This window comes from Suncus etruscus, chromosome 10 (genome assembly GCF_024139225.1).
Source record: "Suncus etruscus isolate mSunEtr1 chromosome 10, mSunEtr1.pri.cur, whole genome shotgun sequence".
In the NCBI taxonomy this organism is placed as follows: Eukaryota; Metazoa; Chordata; class Mammalia; order Eulipotyphla; family Soricidae; genus Suncus; species Suncus etruscus.
In genome coordinates this window covers 35683321-35706209 of record NC_064857.1, presented here as the reverse complement: position 1 = coordinate 35706209, position 22889 = coordinate 35683321, and the positions used below count along the sequence as shown (strand labels likewise).

Here is a 22889-nt window from a genome sequence, read left to right as displayed (position 1 = left end):
GCTCTTAGAGTGCAAATGTCTTTGCCATAGGTTGGTGGCAGTGGACACTTGCCACTGCAGCTACCATATGCCTGGCACCTTCTCTCTGCCCTCATGGCACTATCGCTGGCACAGGTTGAGGGACGTGGAGCAGCAATGAAATAGGAAAAGATATGATGCATAAAGGAAAATAAAGCAGAAAAGAGGGTCAGTGAGCTCTAGCAGGGGAGGGTCGGGAAGAGACAAGAAAATAAATGGAGAGGTAAGAGATAATACAGTGGGGAAGGCACGTACTTTGCATTTGGCTGACCTGAATTCTTTTTTTTTTTTTTTTTTTTTTTTTTGGTTTTTGGGCCACACCCTGTGACGCTCAGGGGTTACTCCTGGCTATGCGCTCAGAAGTTGCTCCTGGCTTCTTGGGGGACCATATGGGACGCCGGGGGATCGAACCGCGGTCCGTCCTAGGCTAGCGCAGGCAAGGCAGGCACCTTACCTCCAGCGCCACCGCCCGGCCCCTGGCTGACCTGAATTCTATCTTCTGCATTCCATAGGTTCCCTAGAACCCTGCAGGAGTGGTTCCTGGGCTCACAGATCCTGGACTAAGCATTAAGCATTGGCAGATGTGACCCCAACCCTTCAATAAAGGAAGAAAATGGAGGTCCAGCTCCAAGATTGGGGTGCAGGCTCTGTATGCAGAAGGCCTGACTTCCATTTCCTGCACTACCTACTTGGTTCTCTGAGCACTATCAGGAGAAACTCTGAGACTGCCTTGGCAATATTCCCTAAACACCATTGGATGTGGCCTCTTCCCCAAAAGAGGGAACAGATTAGAGGTGAAATTTAAGGGGTCAGGGAAGGGAATGTATCCACCCATCCCTAAGCCAACTTGTGACCCCCAATAAAAGTCTAGATGGTAACTGTGCTTCTGACCAACAAATTGAATGTTCCCCACAAGGTCCTCCTTGGATTTAATTAGCTTGCTGGGGCAGCTCACAGCCCTCAGAGAAACATTTGGCTTATGAAATCATGGGCTGATTAACAAAAGGATGCACCTCAGAAATGGTGGGGTGATGGGAGAGATTAGGGGTGTCTGTGGGGAAGGGAGCACTCATATTTCTCTGTGCCTACTATTACCTCCCAATCTCTGCAGCCTCCACAGCTCACCACCTGGAAACTCTCCAAACCCATCCTTTTGAGGTTTGAAGAGGTTTCATTACAGGAATGTGATGGATTAAATCACTGGCCATTGCGGATCGATCTCTGGCACTAAATCACCCCACTCCCAGCACTGTCAGCTGTTGTCCTGGTAGTCCCCAGGCATCCCTGGAAGTGCAAACCACTCCCAAACTGGATACTCCCATCGGGCTGGTAAACCTTACCTCTCCTTCAGGCTTATTCTTCTGCATGGACTTTATTATCTCTTAAATACCATTTTATCCTCACCTTGGTGCCAGTCTAGAGGGAAATTTCACCTCCTTGTTTGCAGAACCAAGTGCAGAAGAACGTTTCCTTTTTGTGCAAATCTGTTTCCACTTGGACCCCTGCAGTATCTGGAACTAACCACACCCCTAGATGCCTTCTCAGTTTCCCCTCAAACCCCCACTTTGTTTTCTTAGTGGTGCCACTTTCTCTTAGTTACCAAGTCTAAGTTAAGTCCAGAAGTCTTCATGGGTTCTGCCTTGTCTCTGCTAACTTAAAACTTCAAGAGAACAAAACAGAGGCCGGAGAGACAGCACAGGGGTTCATGTACTTCTTTTGAATGCATCTGAAACCTGAAAACAGCATATGTTCATATGGTTCCCTAAGTACTTCCTAGACTGATGACTGAGCACAGAGTCTGAAGTAACCCCGAGGACTTCTGTGTGATCTCCCAAATAAATAAGAAACCAAAAGACAACACTTTTTTTTTTTCCCTGTGAATTACAAATTGATGGGGCCGGAGTGATAGCAAAGTGGTAAAGCGTTTGCCTTACATGTGGCCAATACCGGACGGACCCTGGTTTGAATCCCAGGCATCCCAAATGGTCCTCCGAGCCTGCCAGGAGCAACTTCTGAGTGCAGAGCCTGGAGCACCATTGGGTGTGACCTAACAACAACAACAACAATAAATTACAAGTTGGGAGTGTAGAAAATCCAAATAAAGAGACAAAGACAAGAAGGATAGTTTATTTTTTTAAGGGCCTATTCCTGGCTCCTGATGTTCAGAGAATCTTTCCTTTTGTTATTTTGGGGTATGAGGGATTATTACTAACTCTACATTCAGAGATTATTCCTGTGGGACTCAGGGGGCTATATGGGTGGGGTGAAGATAGAACCCAGGTTGACTCTGTGCAAGACAGGTGCCCTACCCACTGTACTATCTTTCTGGTTCCCGATGCTCAAGGACCTTATATGGGACAACTATATGGAAGGCAAGTATCCTGCCCTCTATTATTTCTCTGGTCCCTAACTTAATTTTATAACGGGAAAGAAAAGTGGTAAAGAAGAATTAGTTAGCATTAACAAGCTTACTATTCTTGGCTATCCATAATTCTATCCTCCAGCCAAAAGCTCATAATCAGATCCAGAAGATTTATCAATTGCTTTCTTGATGGTTTCTTAAGACAATTGCTTTTGGCCCAGTCCAAAGGTCTTTGACTTAATTCAAATAAGATAGATAAAAAAGTTTTCTGTACAGCTCTATTTAAAAGTAATTCCAGAGGGGCTGGAGAGATAGCATGGAGGTAAGGCTTTGCATGCTTTGCATGCAATAGGACGGAATTCAAATCCCAGCATCCCACGTGGTTTCCTGAACCTGTCAGGAGCAATTTCTCAGCATAGAGCTAGGAAGTATCCCCTGAGCGCTGCTGGGTGTGACACCAAAACAAAAACATGATTCCAGAGGGGTCAGAGCAGTGGCGCAAGCAGTAGGGCGTTTGCCTTGCACATGGCTAACCTAGGATAGACCTCGGTTCAATCTCCCGGTGTTCCTTATGGTCCCCCAAGCCAGGAGCAATTTCTGAGTGCATAACCAGGAGTAACCACTGAGCGTCACCAGGTGTGGCCCTAAAAACAAACAAAATAAAAATTCCAGAATCAAGAGAAAGTAGAGAGGTTAGTTGTTTTATTTTTCTCTGCACTTGACCAACTCAGGTTCAGTCCCCATCACTTCACAGTTCCTCTAGGAGTAATTTCTGAGCACAGAACCAGGAGTGAACCCTGAACACTGCCAGGTGTTGCCCAATCCCTCCATCACAAAATAAAAAAATTTAAAAAGTAAGTGTCCTATTTTGTTCTTTTTGTTTAAAATGTCTATGATCCATGTCCCTCAGTCTCAGTAGCAGCAACAGCCAAAGTAGCAACTCCAACAATGTAAGTGATGCAGCAGATGGCAGAGAAGCAAGGAAAAAATAATTAGTATTTGACTAGTCATAATCAACATTAATATTTGATGAACCCCATTTGGATGAAAGGCCTCTCAGGAAGGATATATATCTATCTAGAAAGACCGAGAAATGGAGCCCCATTACTGTTGTTTGCAATGAACTATATTATATAAATTTCACTCATGGTCACAAGGAAAATTATTAAAGAAAAAAGTTCTGAAAAAAATCATTGAAGTTTGTGTCAATATTTTTATTATGAGAAGTATTAATTAAGTCAAGAGATTGTATGATCAAAGACCATTTCTCTTCATCCATGATTTTTATTTGACTTATTTAAATTTCTTTCCTATCTTTTTTATGGGGGAGAGAGCTACACACAGCTGTGATCAGGATCATTCCTGGTGGGGCTCAGAGGGACCATATGGGATGCAAGGGGTTAGCTGTTCAAACAAGTGCCTTGCTATCTTCTTGTTCCCCCATTTCTCTTTCTTGTTGTAAGCACGAGGGATGAGCAATCCTGGTTGTGGTGTTCATACTTTTGGTTCTGTGCTCACATATGTGATTGAAGTACTATACCTTTACTTGCAGTGTGATGACACTAGAGATGACACTTTGTAGTGGCATGTTGGGGAATGACAATCAGCTTCTGAGCTTTTATTGTAGGTGGGATAGTCATGGGATTTAGCCTCATGCCTGGCTCAGGTGCTTTACTACTGACCTATCTATTCCTGGACCTTAACCTTGTTTTTTGGACCATACCCAGCAGTGCTTAGGGTTACTTCCCAACTTTAAATTGTATTACAAAGCAATAGTAATCAAACAGCCTGGTGGGGTCTGAGCGATAGTGCAGTGGTAGCATAGTGCAGTGGTAGGGAGTTTGCCTTGCATGTGAGTGACCCAGGATGGGCCTGGTTCAATCCACAGCATCCCAAGCCAGGATCGATTTAGAGCACATAGCCAGAAGTAACCCCTGAGCATCACTGGGTGTGGCCCCCCCAAAAAAACCAAACCAACCAACCAACCAAACAAACAAAAAACCAGCCTAGGGGCCAGAGCAATAGCACAGCGGTAGGCATTTGCCTTGCACACAGACAACCCTGGACAGACTCCGTTTCTATTCCCGGCAGACCATATGGTCCCCCAAGCCTGCCAGGAGCAACTTTTAAGCGAAGAGCCAGGAGTGATCTCTGAGTGCCTCTGAATGTGGTCCTAAAACCAAAAATCAAAACAAAAAATCCCAGCTTGGTATTGGAATAAAGACAGACCCTCAGATCAATGGAACAGACTTAAGTATTTAGAGAATGATCCCCAGACATACAATCAATTAATCTTTGATAAAGAACACAAAATGCAAAATGGAGCAAGGAAAGCTTCTTCAAGTGTTGTTGGGACAACTGGTCAGCCACTTGCAAAATACAAAACAAAACAAAACCAAAAACCAAAAACAAACAAACAAACAAAAAAAACCCCAAAAAACCAAAAAACCCCCCAAACTTAGACCTTTATCTGACACTATGCACAAAGGTCAAATCAGAGTGGATTAAAGACTTTGATGTCAGACATGAAACTATAAGGTATAATAGAAGAAAACAGGCAAAACACTCCATGATATTGAGGCTAATGGCATCTTTAAAGAGGAATGTCACTGTCTAAGCAAGTAGAAGCAAATAGGATTACTGTACATTAAATTGAGAAGCTTCTGCACTTCAGAGGAAACAGTGACTGGGATACAAAAGCCACTCCTGAAATGGGAGAAACTATTTACCCAAAACCCATCCGATAAGGGGCTATTATCTAAGATATACAAGGTACTAACAGAACTTAACAAGAAAAAAAAAATCCAACCCCATCAAAAAATGGGCAGAAGAAATGAACAGAGATTTCCTCAAAATGAGAAATACAGACGGCTAAAAGGCACATTAAAAAATGCTCCACATCTCTGGTTTGATCCCTAGCACCACTTACTTAAGCACCACTGGGTGTGCAGTACTGAGAGGCCTAGCCCCCACAAAAGTAAAACAAAATGTGGCCCAAAGTTGTGACTCAGATCTAGAGTGCCCCTCCAATGTTTGTGTTTTGTTTTATAACTGATTTTCTATGCAAATTTAGTCTTAGTTTCCCCAAATTCAGTGTTTACAAAGAGACCTTTCAGCCTGGCTCCTTTATTCGGTTCATCATTTGTCTCCTTGAATTTCAAAAGGCCCTGGGTTGATGTAGTCTTGGTTTCTTTCAGATGGAGAGACTTGCTGCTAGCTGTGTCTGCAGCCCTGGATCAGGCATTCTTTCTCTCTAGCCATTCCTCCATTATCTGCTGCCAGTGTGAGAGGTTCAGAAAAATTTCTTTCTTTCTTTTTTTTTTTTTGTTTTTGTTTTTGGGCCACACCCAGCGGTGCTCAGGGGTTACTCCTGGCTGTCTGCTCAGAAATAGCTCCTGGCATGCACGGGGGGGGGGGGTGGGTGGGTGGGTGGGTGGGGGGTGGGGGGGTTGGTTGGGGGGTGGGGGGTGGGGGTGGCATATGGGACATCGGGATTCGAACCAACCACCTTTGGTCCTGGATCGGCTGCTTGCAAGGCAAACGCCGCTGTGCTATCTCTCCGGGCCCAAGGTTCAGAAAAATTTCTAACTCATTAGAGAGTGCTACCTTCTAGCCTGCTCATGATCTTCAGGGGAGCAATTTCTTCTTCCTATTGCTTTATAATAAAATACTTTAGGACGGTGCATGGGAAATCATAGGAACTAGCACAATGGAAAAGTATAAACTTAGTTGAATTTTAGTATTACAAATATTTTCTACTGGGCTGAAGAGATAGCATGGAGGTAAGGCATTTGCCTTGCATGCAGAAGGACAGTGATTTGAATCCCAGTATCCCATATGGTCCCCCGAGCCTGCCAGGAGCGATTTCTGAGCGTAGAGCCAGGAGTAACCCCTGAGCGCTGGTGGGTGTGACCCAAAAACAAAAACAAAAACAAAAACAAATATTTTCTACTGCTGGAGATATACATAGTAAAGTTGTTAGGATGCTTGCCCCATGGGGTCCTCTGAGCACTGCCAGGTGTGATCCCTAAGCATTGAGTCAAGAAGATATTTGCCTGTTGATTTTCGTGCCCATTAATTTCTGTTGCCTTGTCATATTGCAAGGCTCTTGAAACAGGCCATTGCTCATTTAACCATATTCTTTTGTTTGTTTGTTTGTTTTGGGCCCCACTCCGCGGTGCTCAGGGGTTACTCCTTGCTCTTTGCTCAGAAATCGCTTCTTGCAGGCACAGGGACCATATGGGATGCTGGGATTCGAACCACCTTTGATCCTGGGTTGGCTGCTTGCAAGGCAAATGCCCTACCGCTGTGCTATCTCTTCAGCCCTAATTCCATATTCTTGTTGATGAACAGTAGGGTTGTTTATAAGTGTTAGTTTTCTGTTATTTTTTTGGTGGGGGAATCACATCTGACTGTGCTTGAAGGACCTGGTAGTGTGGACAATTGAACCTGGCTTATACAAATTAAGTGCTAATTCCAACCCTTTGAGTCATCTGCTTGCCCTTCCTCTGTGTTACTTATTTTAAAACTGTAGTGGATTATCTTTTTTCTTTGTTTTTGGGCCACACCCTATGGTGCTCAGGGGTTACTCCTGGCTCTAAGCTCAGAACTCACTCCTGGCAGGTTCAGGGGATCGATCACATGGGATGCTGGAGATTGAACCTGGCTCTATATCACATTGGCTGCATGCAAGGCAAATGCCCTACCACTGCTCTGGCCCCTATTGTATCATCTATGAATTAAGAAAGTATAATTAGGGGCCGGAGAGATAGGTTGGAGGTAAGGCGTTTGCCTTGCATGTAGAAGAATGGTGGTTCAAATGCCGGCATCCCATATGGTCCCCCGAGCCTGCCAGGAGCGATTTCTGAGCATAGAGCCAGAAGTAACCCCTGAGCGCTGCAGGGTGTGACCCAAAAAGAACAAATCCCCGCAAAAAAAGGAAGTATAATTATAATCTGTGTAATAACAGTGATTTGTTCATTTGTTGGTGTCTAGGACTGAATCTAGAACTTTACATATTTGAAGTATCCACATTTTAGAGTGACTTCCCTTGGCAGTCATTTGGAATTTGGACTTTTTAGTTTTATTGTTTTGTTTTTCAGACCACACTGGGTGCTGCTCAGGGCTAACTGCTGGCTCTGTGCTCAGGGTTTACACCTAGTGCTGCTTGGGAGATCATGAGTGGTTCTAGAAATTAAACTGAGTTGGCTGCATGAAAGGCAATGAATCTACCACCTGTACTCTTGTCTCTGGCCCCATTAGTTGGAATGAAAGTTTTTTTTTGTTTTGTTTTGTTAGAGTTTCAGACTCCAAGGAGGAGACCACACAACTGGAGTAAAGCTGAATACTTTAATCTATCAGCCAACAGCTCCCAAATTGGCCAGTCAGGGTCATCTCTAGAAGGAGATTAACCTAGCTCAAGTTCATGAAGAAGATTCACTCATTCGGTTGTAGTTTTTTGATGATTTTTAAAATGATTGGCTATTGTTGAGGGGTACCTTCCCATTGCTTCCTTGTGTCCTTCCCTGATAGGCTACCTGGTATGGCCAGGTAGCTTGGGCGGTATTAATGGATATAGGCTTGTGGGAACGTAGCATGTTCTCACACCATGTGGTCTTTACAAAATGGTGTTCCTCCTTGTTCAGAACAGAAGCCGACCATGTGGCCTTTACAAAATGGAGTCCCTGCTTGTTCAGAACCAGGACCCCACAGTTTGTGTATTTGTTTTTTTTGTTTGTTTGTGTGCTTTTTAAACTTTGGGCCACACTTGGCAGTACCAAGGGGGTGGTGTGCGAAAGAGATGCAGAATCAGGGAATGAACTGGGGCCATGTACATTCAAGGCATACACGCTAAACCATGGACTCTCTCTCAGGCTCCCTGGATTGCTGCCTTTTTTTTTTTTTTCTTGCTGTGATTTCAGATAGGATCCAAGGAGTTTTTACAATCTCCTCTCTGGGTTTTATGGTGTGTTACTTAACCCTTCTCTGTCAGCCTCTTAAAATACTGAGTCAACCTTAAGAGGACACAGGAAAGAAAGAGATTGTATTACATTTTTAGTTCAGTATATATCTGTATGGATGTATGTATATATGCATGTATATTTTGGGGTCACACCCAGAGATGCTGAGGGTTTATGCCTTCCTCTGTGCCAAGGGTCCATTCCTGGTAGTTCTCCTGTGTGGTGCTGGGGATCAAATCCAGATCAGTCGAGTTTTTCCTTTCCTGTCTCTTTGGCCACTGTCATTCATTTCCATTTCCTTAACAGAAAAAATATGTTTTTCTTAAAAAAATTTAAATTTTAGGGGCCAGTGAGGTGGCGCTAGAGGTAAGGTGTCTGCCTTGCAAGTGCTAGCCCGCCCCCCTCCCAAGCCAGGGGCAATTTCTGAGTGCTTAGCCAGGAGTAACACCTGAGCATCAAATGGGTGTGGCCCAAAACAAAACAAAAATTTAAATTTTAAGTTTTTTTTTTTTTTGTATTTTTTGGGGTCACATCTGGCAGTGCTCAGGGGTTACTCATGACTCTATGTTCAGAAATCGCTCCTGGCAGGCTTGGGGGACCATATGGGATGCTGGGATTCGAACCACAGTCCTGCGTCTAAGGCAAACGCCTTACCGCTGTGTTATCTCTCCGGCCCCAAATTTTAAGTTTTTTAATTTTTGTGCCATACCTGACTGTGGTCAAGGGTTACTCCTGACTTAGTACTCCAAAATTATTTCTGGCAGATTTAGGGGATTATATGGAATGCCGGGTTTGAACCCGCGTTGGCCACATGCAAATGACCTACCCATTGTGCTATTGCTCTGGCCTCTTAAAATATATTTTTATTAAAGAATTGTGATTTACAAAGTTATTGATAGTTGAGATTGTCAATTTTGTCCTCTAGTGTTCTCAACTTTCTTTCCATACCTTATTCCCACCTACCACCTTGATAGGCACGTTTTTGTGTGCTGTTGTAGTTTGGATCTCATATTTTCAGTGTTGTCTCTGTGGTTTTGATATATAGCTATACCACCCCCCATATTACTGATGTACCCTAGACCTGTGGCCTCTGCTGCTCCCCTATTACTTCCCTTTCTCATCTTACTTTTCCCATCAATTTCTTCTTTATTTATTTATGTATTTATTTAATTTTTGGGCCACACTTGGCAGTGCTTAGGACTTACTCCTGGTTCTGCACTCAGGATTTACCCCTACTGAACACCCTACTCACTGTAGTATATCTCTCTGGTCTCTCAATTTCTTTCCTTCTCTTATACTCTAGGCCAAGGGTAATCATGTTACTTTAGTCTTTGGTTTTTGGATTACACCTGATGGTGCTCAGGGATTGCTTGTGGCTCAGCTCTCAGGGATTACTTGTATCCTGGTGGGCTCTGGTGATTATATGGGATGCCAGGGGTTGAATTTGAGTTGGCTACATGCAAAGCAAATGCCTTACCCACTGTAATATTTCTCTAGCCCAGGATTCTTTGGTATTGGTCTTTTCTTCCCCTATCTCCCACCATCTTAACTAATTTCTCCAATTTGGGTTGATTCTTTTTTTGTTAAATCCCTCCCACCACCAAAGACTTCCTGCTAGTTCTAATATGATTCTGCACTGGCTGATATCATAGCTCTATGCCAAGGTCCTGCTGTCAGTTCATCTGTTGACAGAGTCCAGATGCCATTTCACTGTGCAGGACTGCAGCTGCTTCCGCCATCATTCTATTACCTCTCCTTACCTCCCTCTGCCCTTGCTCATAATTAGCTTTATTATGGTATTTTTTTTTTACCAATTTCCTCCAAACATCTCAGTTATCATCTTGATTTTTTTCCCCCTTGAATTTCTTTCTTTTTTTTTTTACTGGAGAACTTTCTCCAAGGTTGTTTACATGTGTGTCTTTATGTGGTCAATCTTCTGAAGTCTACCATGCTTGAGACCATTTTTATTATCCTTTCACATTTGAATGACTGACTTTATGCAAGAGTTTTTCAATGCTTAAAAAACATTGTCTCTTTATCTTTCATCAATGTTTCTGTGAAGTCAGAATTTAATTTTGTTTGGGGCCCTTAGTATATATTTAGAATTTTATCTAATTATGAAATTCTTAAGTGTCAACATGATGAATCTGGATATATTCTTTCTGTTAGTTACCAATTTAGGACTCTGAAAACCCATTCAATCTCAAATATTCACCTGATTCTTTTCAGAAATAATGTGTTCAGAGACAGAACAGAGTGAAGTTACCTGCTATACATACAACTAACAGAGATTCCATCATTAGCATCATATATGATTCCTTAAACCTTTCCTGGAGTGATCCCTGACCACAAAGCCAGGAATAAGCTCTGCCAGTTGTGGCCTAAAATAAAAAAAAATTAAAAAAATTAAAAAAAAGGGAAATGAATGAATCAGGATTTCTTTTCTTTTTTTTTTTGGGGGGGGGCACACCCGGCGGTGCTCAGGGGTTACTCCTGGCTGTCTGCTCAGAAATAGCTCCTGGCAGGCACGGGGGACCATATGGGACACCGGGATTCGAACCAACCACCTTTGGTCCTGGATCGGCTGCTTCCAAGGCAAACGCTGCTGTGTTATCTCTCCGGGCCCATGAATCAGGATTTCAACTTTTCCTTCTCCCTTTACTCTCCACCCTTTCTTTTGAGGAAATTATATATTAGCCTGATATGGAATGTCATTAGCTCTTTTTGAAATATTATATTTTGTCTTCTTTTAAAATATTCAATTTTTTTTATATGTAGCTCTGTGGTAAACCTGACACACCTGTGTGAGATCTGGATTTGTTCATCGGCATAAGTGATCAGAACATCACTAGGTGTAACTTTTATTATAATTTTTTTGTTTTTGGGTCAGATCCAGCGGTGCTCAGGGGTTACTCCTGACTTTGCACTTAGAAATCACTCTTGGGGGGCCGGAGAGATAGCATGGAGGTAAGGTGTTTGCCTTTCATGCAGGAGGTCATCGGTTTGAATCCTGGCGTCCCATATGGTCCCCTGTGCCTGCCAGGAGCAATTTCTGAGCCTGGAGCCAGGAATAACCCCTGAGCACTGCCGGGTGTGACCCAAAAACCACAAAAAAAAAAAAAAAAAAAAAAAAAAAAAAGAAATCACTCTTGGTAGGCACAGGGGACCATATGGGATGCCAGGATTCAAACCACTGTCCTGGATCGGCTGCATGCAAGGCAACTGCCCTATCATTATTGTACTATCTTTCTGGCCCCAAGCTTTTGCAATTAAAAACAAAACCTCAATAGGGCTATTGCCCTACCACAGCTGACTCTGTCAACAAGATTTGATCTCTTCGATACAGGGGTCTTTAAACTACGGCCGGCGGCCCACATATTGTATTTATTTCCATTTTGTTTCTTCACTTCTAAATAGATATATGCAGTGTGCATAGAAATTTGCTCATAATTTTTGTTTTTACTATAATCTGGCCCTCCAACAGTCTGAAGGACAGTGAACTGGCCCCCTGTTTAAAAAGTTTGAGGACCCCTGTATGGTTCCCTGAACACTTCCAAGAGGGAATCTTGCCTGCAGAGCCAGAAGTAAGCCCTGAGAATTTCCAGGTGTGGTCCAAAAACTAAAAAGCAAAGAAAGACAGGGCCCAGAGAGATAGCACAGCGGCATTTGCCTTGCAAGCAGCTGATCCAGGACCAAAGGTGGTTGGTTCGAATCCCGGTGTCCCATATGGTCCCCTGTGCCTGCCAGGAGCTATTTCTGAGCAGATAGCCAGGAGTAACCCCTGAGCACCGCCGGGTGTGACCCAAAAACCAAAAACCAAAAAAAAAAAAAAAAAAAAAAAAAAGAAAGAAAGAAAGAAAGAAAGAGCCCAGAGAGATAGCACAATGGCGTTTGCCTTGCAAGCATCTGATCCAGGACCACTGGTGGTTGGTTCGAATCCTGGTGTCCCATATGGTCCCCCGTGCCTGCCAGGAGCTATTTCTGAGCAGACAGCCAGGAGTAACCCCTAACATCAGGTGTGGCCCAAAAAACAAAAAAAAAAAGAAGGAAAGAAAGGAAGGAAGGAAGGAAGGAAGGAAGGAAGAAAGGAGGAAGGAAAGAAGAAAGGAAGAAAGGAAGAAAGAAAAGAAAGAAAGAAAAAGAAAGAAAGAAAGAAAGAAAGAAAGAAAGAAAGAAAGAAAGAAAGAAAGAAAGAAAGAAACTAAAATCAGAGTTTGGAGACATAGAAAGCAGGTAGGGAGAGTACTTGCCTTGCATGCGACTGATTCTGATTTGATTCCAGCACCCCATATGGTGCCCTGAGATTCACCAGTAGTCATCCCTGTACACAGAGATATGAGTAAGTCCTGAGCATCACCAGGTGTGGCCACTACCTCAAAGAAAATAACTTCCTCTCAAAAAAAAAAAAAAAAAGAAAAAAAAATTCAGGGTTTAGGGATATAGTTCAGAGTTCAGTGGTTGAGTACATACCTCACCTCTGTGAAGATAAAATGAAGCTCTACATTTTCCTTCTGCCCTCTGGAATATTTTCTCAAAGCTATTTCGTAGTTCATGTATTTACTCATTTGTTCTCAGCTGCACCCACCATAGTATTCTTTATGTCAGTGAATATACACTTTTTTAATTTTTAATTATGAGAACAAAGATGCAAAGAAAGAGGACAAGGTAAAATTACAGTGGAAGGAGAATCACCCATAACATAATTCTCAGAAGAAGTCCCCTTGCTGATATCTTAACTTTGAACTTTCAGCCAAAGAACATTAAGATAAATAAAACAGAATCCATGTACAATTACTTTGTCCCTCAAGTCCCCAGATTATAATACATTATAATATTTCTTAGCAGCAGACAAGGCAATCTAAAGCCATAAAACTTATGTAACTCCTTAGACATTAGAGGCATAGTATTTTTTTACATTTCCATGTACATGCATATTAGTTTAAGTTAACCTCAAAAGTTTAAGTGGTTTTTTTTTTTTAAGGATTAGACCAGAGTCAAAGGAGCACAGTAAAAACAGTGTTAGAGTGGCAATTGTTGTTTGCATAGGCCCACCAAAATATGAGGGGCGTGGAAAGGAATAACCTTGGCCTAAATACAAAGAGACCCTACCCCTGAAGTTTCCTGGCATAAGACCAACTCTAGGCTCCAGGCAAGCTATATTGTTCAATCCAAGACATTGTCTGTAGTGCCAACACACTTTTATTTTTCACATAGTCTCTGTTGTTGGTATCATATTTCTGTATTAAAGATCCTGGAATCTGCATATCCTACATTGAAGTCAGGATGTGGAGTGTCCTCTAGTTTCACCTCACAATTAAAGGGCAATGCAGAGAGCCCTGTCCTGTAAGCAGGTCGTTGTTGTTGTTGTTAAGTCTTCTCAGTATTAAGGGAAGTCTCTTTTGAGCAGGTCGATGTCTGAGCAGTGGTAGGGTCTTCCGTGGTAGAGGATTGCTTCCAGGTGATGTCATAGACAAACCTGGATGTTTCGTGGATGGCTTCCCTGGTTCAGGGGTGAATGGAAAATGCCTATTCTTCTGAGGCCTGTGCCAGGTCGTTATGTCAATGTTCAGGGTGTAAGGTCCCTTTGCACTATAAGATTATCTTATCTATTAGATAAGATCTTATTAGTATATATAGTATTTTCTCATTTTAATGTGCCTATGCAAAAAAGGAACAATGCCACATGGCATTATTGGTGTATATGGGGGCCATAAGAACAAGTCCAACAATCCCCATGGCATGGTTCAATCAACAGCATTAAACTGGGGGGACTCTTTCACCAAAATTTCTTATTAAACAGCTCACAAAGAGAAGTTAAAAAGTGGTTAGAATCGTCACTGTGGGCCTGGAGAGATAACACAGCGGCGCTTGCCTTGCAAGCAGCCGATCCAGGACCAAAGGTGGTTGGTTCGAATCCCGGTGTCCCATATGGTCCCCGTGCCTGCCAGGAGCTGTTTCTGAGCAGACAGCCAGGAGTAACGCCTGAGCACCGCCGGGTGTGACCCAAAAACCAAAAAAAAAAAAAAAAAAAAAAAAGAATCGTCACTGTATAAGAGAATATTTAGTAAGACTTATAGCTGTCAGAGAAAAAAACACATAAAATATTCAAAAGAAATACGTGTCCATTTCATGTCTTTTGAAATAGTTGGGGATTGTTGCACACAATGCATGGCTTTGGTCTGTGATTAGAATTGTGCAGTACTGAAGTTAAAAAGAGTAATGTGGGGCCCAGAGAGATAGCACAGCGGTGTTTGCCTTGCAAGCAGCCGATCCAGGACCTAAGGTGGTTGGTTCGAATCCCGGTGTCCCATAGGGTCCCCCATGCCTGCCAGGAGCTATTTCTGAGCAAACAGCCAGGAGTAACCCCTGAGCACCGTCAGGTGTGGCCCAAAAATCCAAAAAAAAAAAAAAAAGAGTAATGTTAGTGTTAGTGATGTGAGATGTGGGGGGTGAGAGAGTTAAGGAGTAAAAATGAGCTTTGTAGGGGTGTGAGAAAGGGCAGAATACAAAATGGACATTCTGGATACGCAAAACATCACATAAGGATAGGGAATACTCTTAATACATGCAATTTTCCACATGTAGACTGGTCAGAAATTGACAGTGACAAACTTAGTGCAACCGAGCAAATCTCAGCACACCCCAAGTTAGGACCCACCATTTCTGGCCGCCTGGGCTGGAACCCAGGGAAGGCCTGGAGGCCGGGGGCAGAAGAGGGGACGGCTGGGGGCCTATCAAGGCTCCAAGTGCACCCAAGTTAGGGAGAAGGCCTTCCACATGAAGTCTCCCCAAACCCCATGCCAGCTAGAGCTAGCCTCCAGATCAAGAAAGTACATTTTATATTTAATATGCCCATTTGATTCTTTTTTAAATGAGTACTTATTCTGCCACTAAACTTTCTATTTTTTTTTGGGGGGGGGTCACATCCGGCAGCACTCAGGGGTTATTCCTGGCTCTATGTTCAGAAATCATTCCTGGCAGGCACGGTGGGATCTTATGGGATGCTGGGACTTGAACCTCCATCCTTTTGCATACAAGGCAAACACTCTTCTCCATGCTATCTCTCCGGTCCCTTCTTTTTTTTTTTTTTAAGATACATATTATCTATTTTGTTGTTGTTTGTTTTGGGGCCACACCCTGCAGCGCTCAGGGTTTACTCCTGGCTCTGTACTCAGAAATCATTCCTGGCTGGCTCGGGGGTACCATATGGGATGAGGGGGATGGATCCTGGGTCCCTCCCGGGTCTGCCGCGTGCAAGGCAAACATCCTACCGCTGTGTTATCTCTCCAGCCCTCACTTACAAAGTCATAGAAACAGGATTTGTTTCACTGGGCAATGACAAGGAGGTGGAGGACCACTGAGGGTCTGGGCCTCAAACAAAGGCGAGGCAGAGAATTTATACTTTATTAAATCCTGCCTATTATCCCTTTGAAATGCATACAAAGTTAAAGACCAGAGATAGCTGGTCTTTAATTGGGGAAGCGTGGGCAGTAGGGTAGGAGTTAGGGAATTTGGTGAGAAACTGTCTGATGAAGAAAACAAATGGTTTTGGAGACTACAGGAAGGGGATTGAAGATTTGAGATGCATTATTTGTCAGGACCTTCCTCATCTCTGCCCCTTGCTACTTTAGTGTCACATTCCAGATCCTTCGACTCTCTCCTGCCCCAAGTTGTTCTTTTTCCGAGAAGTCCGTGGTTATCGCTGTCATGCAATAAGCAACTTTGATGATTTTGGCTGTGAGTCGCTGTTTTCTGGGCTGCAGTGTGGGTTGTTCCAGTTGCTGTGCCCACTATGATATGTTGACCCTCAGTGTGGAAAAAGGCACCAGGGAACCAGGGTCACAGTTCTCTTTGTCCACTGGGCAGATCCAGAGTCAAGGATGTGTCTTCAGCCCTTCCCAGCCCGGCGCTCCCTGAGCCGCCACCTGCCCGGCCCAGCCATGATCAAGGCCATCCTTATCTTCAACAACCACGGCAAGCCGTGGCTCTCCAAGTTCTGCCAGCCCTACAGTAAAGATACACAACAGCAAATCATCAGGGAGACATTCCACTTGGTATCTAAGAGAGATGAAAATGAAAATGTAATTTCCTTGAAGGATTATTATTATTATTATTATTATTATTAATTTTTTGGTTTTTGGATCACACCTGGCAGCGCTTAGACTTTACTCCCGGCTCCAGGGCTCAGAAATCGCTCCTGGTAGGCGTGGGGGACCATATGGGATGCCGGGATTTGAACCACCGTCCTTCTGCATGAATGGCAAGAACCTTACCTCCATGCTATCTCTCCGGCCCCAAAGGAGGATTATTAATTGGAGGATCTGACAACAAGTTAATTTATAGACATTATGCAACATTATATTTGTCTTCTGTGTGGATTCTTCAGAAAGTGAACTTAGCAGTTTAGACTTAATTCAAGTATTAGTGGAAACACTGGACAAGTGTTTTGAAAACGTTTGTGAATTGGATTTAATTTTCCATGTAGATAAGTGTAGTGTTAAATAATTAATGATGGGGCTGGATGGCGATGGATGGAGGTGGATTTCTCTGTCTGCCATCCCAGGCCACGTGGCTCAGCAACCCCATGAACCGGCGAGTTTCAGGCCCAGGTGAAACGCGAAATCACTCACTCACAGGCAGGCTTCAGGAAGAATCATCTTTATTTAGGCCCTAGCCACCACATGTGTGTGGCCTACTCATAACCTTTCAAGCATACAGCCATTCTAGGCTTGCCCTGCCTCTTATCCTCTTTCAGCCATCTCCCTCAGAGAGCCCAGCAGGGCCAAAAGGCAAAAGCCCCTTAATTCCTTGGCTTCCGGGTTTATCTACCTATTCCAAGACCCCTCCCAGGAATGGGCCGGGCTTTGCAGGTAAGGTCACACCTATTATCCGGTTCCCAAGACCCCTCCCAGAAATGGGTGGGTCTCAGATAAGTACCCTACAGATAAGGTTCATAATATCCTTACAGATATTGGTTTTGGAGACCAATATGAATGAAATTGTCACACAAATTGATGCACAAAACAAACTGGAGAAATCTGAGACTGGCTTAGCAGGAGCTCCAGCCCGTGCTGCATCAGTTGTAAAGAATATGAATCTTTCTGAGATCCCAAGAAATATTAACATTGGTGACATCAGTATAAAAGTGCCAAAACTGCCCTCTTTTAAATAAACAATTAAAAAGGCCACTCCCAGGTAAAAATCCAGGGGGGGACAAGTCACCTAACTTTACCTTGCAGTTGTTTACCAAAAATAAAGGAGGGGAGAGTCTTAACTTTTGCTCTTGAATTTAAGTCAAGGTACTGTATAGAAATTGTTTACATCAGTATGGAAGCTCAGTGTTTCTTTTCTTGCTCAGTAATCTTAAAGAAATTGAGTGGTTCTGGTGTGATTTTCTTTTTTCTCTCTAAACTGCATTCCTGTGTCCACCTAAGGTATGCTTCTGTGTATTGGCTATTACAGTATTTCAAACAGTGTTTGAGACATTTCTTTCAATTATGTTCAACCTTAAAATATTTGGTGTTTTGTATGGATCACAGTTGCAGCATTCCTTATATCTTTCTGTTACATGTCACAATAGTTTAAGAACCAAGTATGTGGGCCCGGAAAGATAGCACAGCGGTGTTTGCCTTGCAAGCAGCCGATCCAGAACCTAAGGTGGTTGGTTCGAATCCCGGTGTCCCATATGGTCACCCGAGCCTGCCAGGAGCTATTTCTGAGCAGACAGCCAGGAGTAACCCCTGAGCACCGCCGGGTGTGACCCAAAACCCAAAACCAAAAAAAAAAAAAAAAAAAAAGAATCAAGTATGTATCGCATGAAAACATGACTTTTCTCTTAGTTGAAATAAACTCCAAGGTAACTGGACTTCAAAAGTACTTTTCTGTTTGCCTGATATATACTTTAGCAATAATTTTTTAATGATCTTCTGACTCAACAAAGTAAATAAAAGTATATTTTATCACTGTCAAAAAAAAAGGATGTGCCTTCAGTACTTTTCATTGAAAATGCAGCTCTGGGAAGAGGCACTTTCTGAAGCTGTAATCTTGGTGCTGTGGATTTGGAGGGGAAAGTGGTGGGGTGGTCCAAGGGCAGCCCTCACCAGTTTTCAAGTTTTATTTATTTATTTATTTATTTATTTATTTATTTATTTATTTATTTATTTTTGGAGCACACCCAGTGATGCTCAGGAGTTACTCCTGGCTATCTGCTCAGAAATAGCTCCTGGTAGGCATGGGGGACCACATGGGACGCTGGGGTTCAAACCCTGGTCCACCCTGGGTCAGACGCTTAGAAGGCAAATGCCTTATTGCTATTCTATTGCTCTGGCTCCAACAGTTTTTTTTTTTTCTTTTTCTTTTCCTTTTTTTTTTGGTTTTTGAGTCACACCCTGTGGCACTCAGGGGTTACTCCTAGCTCTGCCCTCAGAAATTGCTCCTGGCAGCCATAGGGGACCGTATGAGATTTGAATCACCATCCACCCTGGTTTGGCTGCATGCAAGGCAAATGCAAACGTCTTGGCTGCCCTCTTATTTGTCAAGCCACTTCCCTGGTTCCTCTATTAGGGTTCCTGTCTTTTCTTTTCTTTTTTTTTTTTTTTTTTGGTTTTTGGGTCACACCCGGCAGCGCTCAGGGGTTACTCCTGGCTCTATGCTCAGAAAATTGTTCCTAGCTGGCTCGGGGAACCATATGGGATGCTGGGATTTGAACCAATGACCTTCTGCACGCAAGGCAAATGCCTTTCCTCCTTGCTATCTCTCTGGCCCCGATTCCTGTCTTTTCTATGGAGGCAAGCAATCTTTTCACTAAATTATTTTTTCCAAGCCTAAGACCTATGAACAATAATTTCAGAGAGAGAGCTCAAAGGACGGGAGTGCTTGTGGCATGCACAAGGCTTCGAATTCCATTCCAGTACCCCTGAAAGGGGCTCTGATAGCCCCCGGCACCACTAAATCACCAAATTATCTGGAATGGCTCTTTGGAACCCATTGTGCTTGAAAGCCCCCCCCCCCATTCCAATAATGTCATATTAAGAAAAAATTAAGCAAAAATTTATAAAACATTTCTTTATATTCCCTTTTTATTGAGTTGATTATAAATGAATTTTATTCTTTCATCTATTTTTTTATAATTATTATTTTGGTGTTTGGGCCACACCTAGTGTTGCTAGGCTCAGGGATCAGTGCTCTGGGGCCCATACGAAATGCTGAAAATTGAACTTAGGTCAGCCTCAGGGGTTGCTCCTATTTCTGCACTCAAGAATCATGCCTGCCAGTGCTCAGGAGACTATTTGGGATGCCAGAGATCAAATCTGTGTCAGCTGTGTGCAAGGCAAGTGCCTTACTGACAGCACCATCGCTTGATCCCACCTTTCATAATTTAAAATCTTCAATTTAATGCTGGGAAAGTAAGTGATAATAGCAAGTATCTCTTCTTTGTTTTTGATTTATATAAATTATTTAAAGTGGGGTCAGAGCCATAGCACAGCAGGTAGTGTGTTTGCCTTGCATGTGGTTGACCCGGGTTCAGTCCTCTGCCTTCCACATGGTCCCCAAGCACTGCCAGGAGAAATTTTTTTTTTTTTTTTTTGGTTTTTGGTTTTTGGGCCACACCCGGCGGCGCTCAGGGGTTACTCCTGGCTATCTGCTCAGAAATAGCTCCTGGCAGGCACGGGGGACCATATGGGACACCGGGATTAGAACCAACCATCTTAGGTCCTGGATCGGCAGCTTGCAAGGCAAACACCGCTGTGCTATCTCTCCGGGCCCAGGAGAAATTTTTGAGCACAGAGATAGGAGTAACCCTTGACGACCGCCAGGTGTGGCTCCCAAAACAAAAACAAATAAAATGATTATTTAAAGCATTCACTGTACATAGATCGTAATTTTTTAGGTTTGTTTTGTTTTGGGGCTACACCTGGTGATACTTAGTGTGTTTAGTGGTTATTCTGGCTCTGCACTCAGTAATTACTCCAGTGGTGCTTAAGGGACCATATGGGATGCTGGAGATCAAACCCAGGTTGGCTGCATGCAGGAGTGCTATCTGTACTATCTCCTCAGCCCTATTGTACAGTTTTCTTCTTTAAAAACTTTTTTTTTGTGGCCAGAGTGGTGGTGCAATCGGTAGGGCGTTTGCTTTGCATGCGCTAACCTAGGACGAACTGCGGTTCCATCCCCCAGTGTCCATGATCCCCCAAGCCAGGAGCGATTTCCCAGCATATAGCCAGGAGTAACCCCTGAGCATCATTGGGTGTGGCCTAAAAAGCAAAAAACAAACAAACAAAACCAAAAAAAAAAACCAAAAAACTTTTTAAAGGAGCCAAAGTGATGTGGCGGACAAACTGGATGGACCAGGTTCGATACCCAGCATCCCGTATGGTCCTCCACTGACAAAGTGTCCAAGACCCTGCACCACTGTCCTTTTTTTACCTCTAGTCTACCTCTTTCTCCTCACTCTCACCTCACTTCTGGGTCATCTCAGTTTTGCAATTAAAGGCCAAAATTTTGACATACATTTGTTCTTAAAAACAAAACTTTAGGATCCTTTTCCGGTTCATAAGTATGATGATCAGGTTTTCACACGCCAGTGTGATATGTGCCTCCCTTTCAACCTGGTCACGACATCGGCACATCACCCTTCTGAGATGAAAAACAAAACAAAACAAAACAAAAAAACCCCCCAAAAAACAAAACTTTAGGTTAGCATACATGTGCATGTGGCCAACCTGAGTTTGATTCCCATCATCCCATAAACTCTTCAGAACATTCACAGGAGTAACCCCTGAGACCACCGAGGGGTACCAAAAATTTAAAAAAGGAAAAGAAATTGTAATAAGTTTTTGATGGATATGTCCTTTCTTTTTGGGTCAAAATATTTATTTCTGACAAATACCAGATGATGTTACTCATATGTGGTATGTAAGAAGTAGAACAAGGAAACAAACAAAATCAAGCCTTGAACTCTGCAGAGCTGAGGTTGCCAGAGAGGGAGGGGGTGCTGGGGAGATTTGGGGGGTGCGGGTGTGGGAGTAGAAGAGACTTGAAGGGTAGGGGCTGAGGGAGGCTGATTGGTACTTACTAGTAGGTATGGTATAGCAACAGACATTCTAAAGGGATATAAGATTGTACCCCTAATATATATGTATATATATACATATATAGTATTATAAACCAATGTAATGTCAATACTAAGGAAAAACACCCCAAAGTCACAAACATTTTTTAATATTCTTTAATTACTAAAAGTTTTGATTCTAATTTTTTCCACTGTCATCTATTAAGATAATCACAAAGTTTTGATTTTGGGGGTAGTCACACCAGTGGTACTCACAGTCTGCCTCTGGCTTAGGAATCACTCCTGGCAGGGTTCCAGGGACCAATTTTGGTGCTGGGGATTTGAATTGGAGGAAACAGGATGCAAAGCAAGCACTATATCTATACCTTTGCACTATATCTAGAAACGCAATTTTTTTTTTTCCCTCAGGAGTCGTGGGCCATACCCAGCTGTGTTCTCTCCTGGTTGTATACTCAGGTATACATTCCTGGTGGACTTTCAGGGACCCCTTATACTATCTCGCTGGCCCTCTTTAACCGCAAGTGTTAATTTTTAATTAAAACACATTTAAAAATGCACTGACTTACATTAATATACTTTATTATTATTATTATTATTTTGGTTTTTGGGTCACATCTGGCAGCGCTCAGGGGTTACTGCTGGCTCCATGCCCAGAAATTACCCCTGGCAGGCTCGGGGGACCATATGGGATGCTGGGATTCGAACCACCGTCCTTCCGCACGCAAAGCAAATACCCCACCTCTATGCTATCTCTTCAGCCCTACTTTATTATTTTTACAAGTATTTATTTGGTATTTTTTGGGGGGGGATCATGTCTGGCTGTGCTCAGGGGTCTCTTGTGGGACTCGGGATCGTATGAGGTGCTGGGGATTGAAGCAAAGTCTGCTGCATATAAGGCAAATTCCTCACTTCCTGTACAACCTCTTCAGCCCCAACATACTTAAAAAACATTTATTTATAATAACTATCATTTATTAAAAATAAATAATAAAAACGGGTGATGCTCAGGGGTTACTTTTGACTCTGTGCTCCTGGTAGGCTCAGGGGACCATTTGTCACTATTCTTTACATCAGTGTTTTTCAACTTTTTTGTGCAAAGGCACAATTTTTTCATGAAAAAAAAAATCACGAGGCACACCACCATTAGAAAATGTTAAAAAATTTAACTCTGGGGGCCGGAGAGATAGCACAGTGGTGTTTGCCTTGCAAGCAGTCGATCCAGGACCTAAGGTGGTTGGTTCGAATCCCGGCGTCCCATATGGTCCCTCGTGCCTGCCAGGAGCTATTTCTGAGCAGATAGCCAGGAGTAACCCCTGAGCACCGCTGGGTGTGAGCCCCCCCCCAAAAAAAAATTAACTGTGTGCCTATATTGGTTCTATATAAAGTAATTCTCTTGACTAGGAATCAAATAAACACAGAGACATTACATTATAATCACTTTATTATGAAATAATCTAATGATTGGTCTATTTGTGAG

At 43.1% G+C, this 22889-nt stretch overlaps 2 non-coding genes and 1 pseudogene across 2 annotated transcripts; 2 read left to right on the top strand and 1 right to left on the bottom strand.

Annotated features, from left to right (window-relative positions):
• Nucleotides 1-8287: 8287 nt before the first annotated feature.
• LOC126021269 (small nucleolar RNA SNORA26) lies at nucleotides 8288-8407 on the bottom strand. The gene has a single exon (XR_007499838.1). It is a non-coding gene; the product is annotated as a small nucleolar RNA SNORA26 (small nucleolar RNA).
• Nucleotides 8408-16280: 7873 nt separating this feature from the next.
• On the top strand, nucleotides 16281-17613 carry LOC126020767 (AP-3 complex subunit sigma-1-like; annotated as a pseudogene).
• A 3264-nt stretch (nucleotides 17614-20877) lies between these two features.
• LOC126021275 (small nucleolar RNA U13) lies at nucleotides 20878-20982 on the top strand. Its single transcript, XR_007499844.1, has one exon. It is a non-coding gene; the product is annotated as a small nucleolar RNA U13 (small nucleolar RNA).
• Nucleotides 20983-22889: the final 1907 nt, after the last annotated feature.